General features: G+C 35.0%; 1 long non-coding RNA gene and 1 pseudogene across 1 annotated transcript; both read left to right on the top strand.

Moving 5' to 3' along the window:
* Nucleotides 1–1,654: 1,654 nt before the first annotated feature.
* Nucleotides 1,655–2,094, top strand: LOC118487380. Its single transcript, XR_004881693.1, has 2 exons — nucleotides 1,655–1,736; nucleotides 1,867–2,094. It is a non-coding gene; the product is annotated as an uncharacterized LOC118487380 (long non-coding RNA).
* A 339-nt stretch (nucleotides 2,095–2,433) lies between these two features.
* Nucleotides 2,434–5,851, top strand: LOC110913318 (annotated as a pseudogene).
* Nucleotides 5,852–8,628: the final 2,777 nt, after the last annotated feature.

Raw genomic sequence — 8,628 nt, 5'->3', positions numbered from 1 at the left:
TATATAGCCTTTTACTCTTTTAAGGGTGTCCGGGGCGCTTTGCGGGGAGGGGTGCGGGGTGTCAAGTCCCCGAGCGGGAACACCGCCGCCATCAAATCGGGGAGGCTAAGCGGTGAGTGGGAGCGGTGTGTACTCACCGATTGAGAGAGAGGAGAGAGAGAGGGGGTGATTGGTTGTTAATGTGGGTCCACCCCTTTCCACCAATCATATTTTTTTCTTCTTTTTTTATAAAAAAATAATTGTGTGAGTGGAGTGATGCCAACGTTTGAGTGCAAAATGAGGACTTAAGAGGGGAGTTGACGTGGCGCGTGCTGATTGGATGTGTGTAAGAGAGGTCACTCTCCTAAGAGAGGAGTGCCCCTCTCACCCTAAGCCTCCTTGAGATGGTTCTCACTCTGAAAGTCACACCCACAAGCATGGACATGGTAAGGCTAACTAGGCACTCATATTATGAATAAACTAATCTCTGATATATCTATGGGAGTTTATCAATGAACTTATTTTAGCGTAATGTTTATCACAACAGGTAAGTAGTGGTCCCGAAATGGGTAAATGTAATTCTTTTACGCTCTTTGTGAAATTTTTTTGGGATATGCATTTATTACTGTAACTTTTTACTTTCTTTATGGTGTTTTGAAGTTCATTTTTAAACATGGCAGGTCTCAAAAATCAGTAATGACTGTTTTTTAATCCAATTATCCAAGTAGTTATATTCTTTCTTTTGTTCTTTCTTTTTTACTATTCAAAACACAACATACTCTTTTATGTTGTACAAGACTAAAATTAGTTTTTTTTTTTGCTGAATCTTAATCTAGGTATCATTGATTGTCTATAAGATGAGTGGTTTCGATGCTGGTTATGGCCTATAGGAGTTTCATTATGTTATGAATGGTGAGTTTTTATATCTTAACTGCTCTGGATTTATTTAGTTGATTTCAATTTTGATTCATTATCTTGCTATGGTTGAATGTGTGGGACATTAAAAAGCCTATGAGATTGGGTATTGTGTTACTGAATCAACCGAACCGAACCAATTATACATGTAGCTATTTGAAATATGTGATATCCTTTATACATAGTTATTTATCCTTTTAGTCTCATAAATATGTGGTGTTCTTAATGTTCATAATTTCATATTTAGTAAGAGTTAAGTTGGTTGTTTTTAGGTTTCTTGATAATTCTTCTATTTCAAAAAGTAGTTGCTTTGCTTCATGTTGATGTAATTGTTCTGTAGTTGGACAACATAAGTTAGCAAATTAGTGATCATATATAAACATGCATTTAGATATGGAAAAGTTTAAGTGTAGGTTTAGACAGGAATTATCGCAACATGCATGCTTCATTTAGATTGTATATTTGGTAACAAGTTGAGGGATAATCTAAAAGCCTCTAAGTTAGTGATAAAAGAGTTGGAATATACTTTGATATAATTTTTATTTTTTATAGGGCAATGGCCGTGTATGCTTCATGGAGTGGTGCCAACATAAGGGTTAAACTCATTTGGATTAACGATAGGGTAAGCACTTAATCCCTTATTTAAATTGTGGTTGTAATGATGTTGTAAATATTGAAACCCTTTAGTTTAAACTTACATCGCAATGGTTTCACATTTCTTGATATTTTTAATTGTGTAATGCCCACGTCAGCCAGGAGGATATACTGAATGCGGCTACTATGTGATGAAGTTCATGCAAGAGATAACTTACGAAGGAGTTGAAATACTTGACAATGATAATGTAAGTTTAGGCATATTTTAGTCTGTATATTAGAGAAATATGTACTTATATATCCAAACAAATGCTTAAATTCATATATCAGGATTAAATTCTGATTTTTAAGATTTATTTTATTTAATTGTTGTCTCAGGTTGGGAAAGGAGTAGAAGAATACTCGGCTGCGGATATGGATGACATTCGTGAAGATTAGTCGACTTATGGGTTAACTCTACTTTTAAGTTATAAATCGTATTTTAGGTGTTGACGATGTATTGACAAACAATTCTTTTTTTGTTAACGTTAAAATATTTGTAGTATACTTGAAAAATGATTATGTAATGGATTGTTTTGGTATATATATATGTGTATTTGTTTTATGAATAACATTTATTGTTTTGGTTATTATACATGTATCAAGGGCAAATTAGTAATTTTATAAAAAAAATTATACAATTAAAAGCATGACACGCATAAATGAATGTCATTCGTATGTGTCATAAATGCTTGTCATGAACGTGTGTCATTAAAAAGTATCATAAAATGAGTGTCATGAATGTGTGTCATTAAAAGGTGTCATAAAATGTGTGTCATGAATGCGTCTCATTAAATGTGTGTCATAAAAACATGACACACAAATGCATGTCATGTTAATTTTATGACTCCTCAATCAACGACTCGCATTTGCGTGTCATAAAGACCCTTTCATGACACGCAATGCATGTCAAGAAAGGTGTTTTTTATAGTAGTGGTCCTTGACCGATATCCGATTTTTTACCGCATTAACTGCTTAGTTCTCTAAAAATCAAGTCATGACGAATCCTGGATGATATTATAGCATTAGTTCTTCCGTCATGTGTAGCATCTGACGCTGATGCTGTGTGTCGTAGGAAATTGAAAGTTTAAAATAACTAATGGGCGATTGTGAAGAAGATAAAGACATGCAAGCCATGGCATATGAAGAACTAGAGCAAGCCCTAAAAGAAGAACAAAAACTGCATAATCTGCTGCTTAAGTCTTTACTGCCTAAGGATGATGCAGATGTAAGAGATTGCATTTTAGAAGTTCGTGCAGGTAACACAATCATTGAAGATTACAACGTTCTTGAACGTAACACCAAATCTTGCGTAATAAATTTAATAGTTTTGATTTTGCATCGGGGACCGGAGGCGAAGAGGCTTCACTGGTTGCAATGGACATCTTTAAATGTGAATTTAGATTTTTCACTGAATTATTATTATTATTATTATTAGAGTAAACTGCCATCTTCGTCCCTGAGGTTTGGCCAGTTTTGCGACTTTCGTCCAAAGGTTTGTTTTTTCGCATGTAGATCCAAAAAGTTTGAAATCTTGCCATTTTTCTCCGTCAAGTCAGGGGTATTTTTGTCTTTTTTGTTAACTTAAAGGGCAATGCGGTGTTTTTCACTTTATGTACAAGCGTTTAGTATAATGTACAAGTATTCAAAATACCCTTACTAAATAAAAACTTAACAAAGAAAAATAGATGGAGTTAACCAGCTGGATAAAAATAGCAGTATTTCAAACCTTTTGGATCCAGATGTGGAAAAACAAACTTTTGGACGAAATTTGGGACGAAAATGCCATTTCTCTCTCTCTCTCTCTTTTTGATTCCTGACCTGTGATACGTGATTCACACCAGGTATGAGAGATACTCTCAGAAAAAGGGTTGGAGATTTGAGGTGGTGGAAGTCACAGATTCAAATATGAAAGGATTTAAGGTCAATCTTCTTTTTCTTATTTTTTTATTTTATTTTGGCTAATGGGAGGATTTTATTTGATCATTTAACAAAGAGTCATGCGTGACGAGTGTATTTTATTTGGCAGGAAGCAAGTGCTGCAATATCCGGGGCAGATGTCTACGGAAAACTAAAATTCGAGAGCGGAGTACATAGAGTGCAGGTTTTTTTTCAACATTTCACTTGGTGAATTTGGCTGCTAACGTAAAAGACATTTTTCTTAGATTTTTTTTTTTTTTTTTTGCAATTTGCAGCGAGTTCCCATCACGGAGAAATCAGGACGTGTTCATACAAGTGCTATGTCTGTTGCTATCCTTCCCCAAGCAGATGAGGTGATTGGTGACTTCCAAAAATAGTTGCCATTTTATATTCTTTTAATTTGTTAAATATACGAGGCACACACTTTTTGAATGTGTGATCACTCACATAAGTCATAACAAAGTGGCATTTTGCAGGTAGATGTTCAACTAAGAAATGAGGACTTAAGAATCGACACATACAGGTCTGGAGGATCTGGTGGTCAGCATGCAAATACTACTAATAGTGCCGTTAGGATTACACATATTCCATCAGGCCTCACAGTTTCTATATAAGATGAATGCTCACAACATACGGTAAATCATTTTAATAAAAACGTACTGCAACATACAACGTGCATACTGATTTTTGTTTCCCTTTTGTTTGTTAGAACAAAGCTAAAGCACTAACAGTATTGTGCGCGCGACTGTATGAGATGGAGAGATGCAGACTACAAAACAGCAGATCAAAGCTAAGATCAGACCAGGTATTATCAGTGTATTTAGACAACATTTGGGATTTTTTGCATTTGTTTGAGAGGTGTTTCAGGGCTGAGAACTCTGTATAAACAACCACGGTAAGTGTCGGTAAGGGCAGCCAAAACAGATCATGAACGGGAAGACAACAATGAGTGTTTCAGGGCTGAATTGAGGTGTATGAAACGTGGGTCTGTAAGTGAAGCTTGGTGTTCTATCAAGGATTGCAAGATGATATATAGCGGTGGCTTGTGATGGTCGATCAACTAGAGAGATAAATAGTTTACCAGAGAAAAAATAGTGGCGATCAACATCTTTACGAATTGTATTGTTTGGGGCGGTTAAGAAAGGATAAGGGGGCTGCCAAAATAGTGGTGGTAGTTCATGATCAATAACCAAATAGACAAGAGGCATTAGAGGTGGCTGGTGAAGGCGATGCATGACGATTTAGGCTAAAACGAATCCGGAGAAGCATTGAAATGCTAAATATCGATTTACCCAATCTAGGTGAGTTCTTTGATTTTGATTGAAGGTCACCTGATTTACTAATATAAATGGTCTAAATAACGTGATATTTATTTCGTGCAGATGAGTTCACCACGTCGTGAATGTTGTGAAATCATACCACCTTACAATTAAACCATGGTTATTGCTTTGTGTCGTTGTGAAACAGATGAATTGATTGCAATGGACCCGTACAAGCTCTCGAACCGTTTCAAAGCACTGAGGTAATTCATTCAAATGATAATTTTCCTAACCTTACTGTAAAGTTATCAATTTTCATGTTTTTTAAGCGTATTCATGTTAAAAAAACATAAATTCACTTACAGTTTAGCTACCTACCTAAACAGAATAGTAGCGACATCTTTGCATCATGATCTGATAGCGGAGAAATAATTATTAAAGGAGCGTGGGCTGTTATAATCTTGGCATTAAATGAAAAATATTTAAAGCTTTTGATATTTGATAAACAACAACTTTAGATGAAAGTAGTCTTAGTCAAGAGTTGCCCAAGGTGTATTTATGATATTATGTGCACTATATTTGGAGATTTTACTTGGATGTTCCCTGTTGTTATATTCTTGATTGCCATCACATGACCCACTAGATTAATATGCAAATGATGGGCATGTATCTGAAGTTCTTCGTAAGGTAAATAAATTATTTTACCATGTATAATTATTTCTAATCATGTGTGTGTATTAACACTAATATTTGATTTTATAATAGTAATTAACCATGATATTTATTGCTCATACTATAGGTGTTTGGTTTTTATGTAAAAATACAATGTTTTGAAAACACACCAAACCCGGAATCGGTGGCTGCACCGATTGTGCTCGAATACTTGGCTTTTTATTGCTTCTAATTATAATGTTTTAGCAGGTGAAGAAGGATGGGTCCCATGAATGCTACTGAAATCAAGTTGGCGTGAAGTGTTGCTAATGCTACAAGATAGTCCCAACAGACAATTCAATCGTTGATAGCCTTTTTATGTATGAGAAATTTGCAGTCAATGATTCACCTGAGGCCCCCTTCTCATTGCTACTCCGATGAAAGTCAGTTCTTTCAGCATATCTAGCAACGGACTTTCATATGCCTAATAATGCTTTCCATCTTTAGCACATGTAAGCAGGGGCGGACCTATTAAGAAAGTACGGGTTCCCAGGTACCCATTCGGTTTTTAATTTTTAGTGTAAATATATATAACAAACTGAAAAGGGACCCATAAGTAAAATATAAAGGGAACCCATAAACAAAAAGGCATTGGTTCTCCACTGGTTAAGTTTGCGTTATTCTCCCTGAAATACCCGGGTTCGAATCCCGTATAAAGCACAATTAATACTTTTTTGAGGCTCAAACCATGGCAAAACCCCAAAATCCCAGGTGGTTGTAGTAGTTACTGTTAGTTTTAAGTTTATCAAACAACATTTCTAAATCATTTTCATGTATAAATTCCTACTTCACACCCTCCATTTCTGCTTGAGAATAAGATCAAGACCGTAGCAATTTGTTGGTTGATGTTTTGCGGTTTTAAAGCGTTGGTATCGCATGCTTGACTAGTTATGCAACTCTATTTATAAGGAAACTCACCAAAATAAACAAGTTCATGGAAGATATTAAATAATCGACATTGATTTTTAATATTTTAAAATTAGACATATCCAACACCTACCGGAGACTATAACAAATAAGCAAAGTCGGCTAAGGAGTAAGAAGACCGAAATTTAGCTGACACAAAAATCAGTCGGTCCATAAACGATTCTTGCATTTGTTAGGATGGGTGATGAACCTTACCCGATCCGAACTGTCGAACCGACCCGAATTTTTTTATGTTCAGTCATATGAAATTGGAGTATCTAAAAAGTGAACCCAGTGAAAAAAATTCCTGAATCTGCCACTGCATGTAAGCATTACATCACACAGGTTGTTCGAGACAAGTTAGGATGGTGGGCGAGATGGCTAGAGGATTTGCATTATGAGTCATCCCATTCCACATGCCAATGAATCACATTCATTATAAGTTATTCTTCCACAAAAGGAGTTGGGTCGTACATCCGACATGTGAGTTTAACATAAAATCTTAATAGTTCTTTGTATATATTTTATTTGAAAGGCAATGCTTAAAATACAGTTTATGCAATTTGGAATGAATTATGTTCTAAAAGTTTATTCTACATGTATCTTTTTTTTCGTTTATACAGGCATATGTCTCATTTAGCAAAGGTAATTTGAACAAGACTAGAATTGGGAGTGATGATTTTGCATACCAGAAAGGTTATAGTACAGATAATTGTTTACGCTTAGGTAATGTTTCATCCATCATTCTCTATTTGAATCCTTAAAATTGTGATGTCTTTGTTGACAACAGGTCCTTTAGAGAGCTGATCGTTCTTCCAATCGATTGCAAGCAGGTTCGTTTTCCATAGATTTGGTGTTTATTTGAGTCTTCTTCATACTTCATCCGGTTAATGTTGAGATCATTTTAGATCAATCTGTTGACTTAGACTACATCTCAGATTGTGTCATTTTAACATCTAATGGTTAATCTATTTTGGTTAATTGTCACTTTAAATGCACAACCGAACCCAACTTCATCATTGATCAAAGAGACTATTCTCAAGGATTGTCTCGATGATCATGGATCAAAGAGACTAGAAACATGTTCTAAATACAAACTATAATTTACAAGTTGTATCATCTATTATTCATGGTACACTCCATATAATCAATAAATTTGTCTTTGTATGTATTTGTAGACCGTGTAGGTTGTAAACTCGACTAATGAACATTTTTCTCTTGCTACAAGGTGTTCAGCGATTTGGTCAGTTTAACAAATTACTATTATAGTGGCTATAATTTTATTCAAAAGTTTTTACAGGATAAATCTGTTTTTTTTTGCTATAAATTAATAGAGATGGGGAGGTTTGTTTATGCATGTTAATTTCTCCCTCACCTATATAATTGGATAGATGACTGCAATCATTTTCATCACAATTGGCGTTTGTTCCAGGTACAAAGCAATTGTTAATATTTTTTGAGAAGATATGTTGTAAATGTCGTACTTTTTGTTGTGACAGGTATTGCAAGGTCGGATCAAAATGTGAAATAAGGTGAAGGGTAGCTAGGGAATTGGAGAACAAAACAGATAATCCACACTTAATTAATTTTTTAGATATCCGTTTGTGTAGATCAGTTACCTATTTTGTCAATGGATAAATTAATCGAAAATTGTTAATGGATTTTTTCCTTTTGAAAACATGTCTTTTTATTTTATTTAATGACATAGTTTGAACCTTGGGCTATAGAACCCGTAATCGCTTATTTCAACATCTGTCATCTTACTTGGTATATGGTTTGATTTGAAACTCAACAAAACTTTAGATGCCTTACCTTATTTTTAGTTTAAGTTTTTTAAAGTTATATTGAATCTAACTTCGTTTGATACATTACGTACCCGCAGGTAGAGAGATGAATTTCCTTACTTGAACGTTTATTTCTTTCAAAGAATTATTTCAACAATTTTAAGTTATATATTTGTGTGTTAAGCCACCCGCGAAACTCGCGGGGTCTTAGGCTAGTTATTATATTATATATAAAAAAAGTAAAATTTTGTATGAACTCGTTTAGGATCACGAGCCTAAGCGAGCTTTGTATCTCTGGCTCGAGCTTGGGCTCGATAACTAAATGAGTTTCTATTACACGCTCGAGCTTAGGCTCGTTCGAGCTTTTTATCGAGTCGATGACGAGTAGCTCTTGAGCCTCAAAGCTTGTTTACACCCCTACCTCTGACACATGTGGCCATTTACGACCATACTCTTTTGGAGTTGCTGGATGAAAATACCTACTTTCGACTACGATATGATCAGTGGCGAAGCTTGAGATT

This window comes from Helianthus annuus, chromosome 15 (genome assembly GCF_002127325.2).
Source record: "Helianthus annuus cultivar XRQ/B chromosome 15, HanXRQr2.0-SUNRISE, whole genome shotgun sequence".
In the NCBI taxonomy this organism is placed as follows: Eukaryota; Viridiplantae; Streptophyta; class Magnoliopsida; order Asterales; family Asteraceae; genus Helianthus; species Helianthus annuus.
This window is presented reverse-complemented; position numbering and strand designations above follow the sequence as displayed.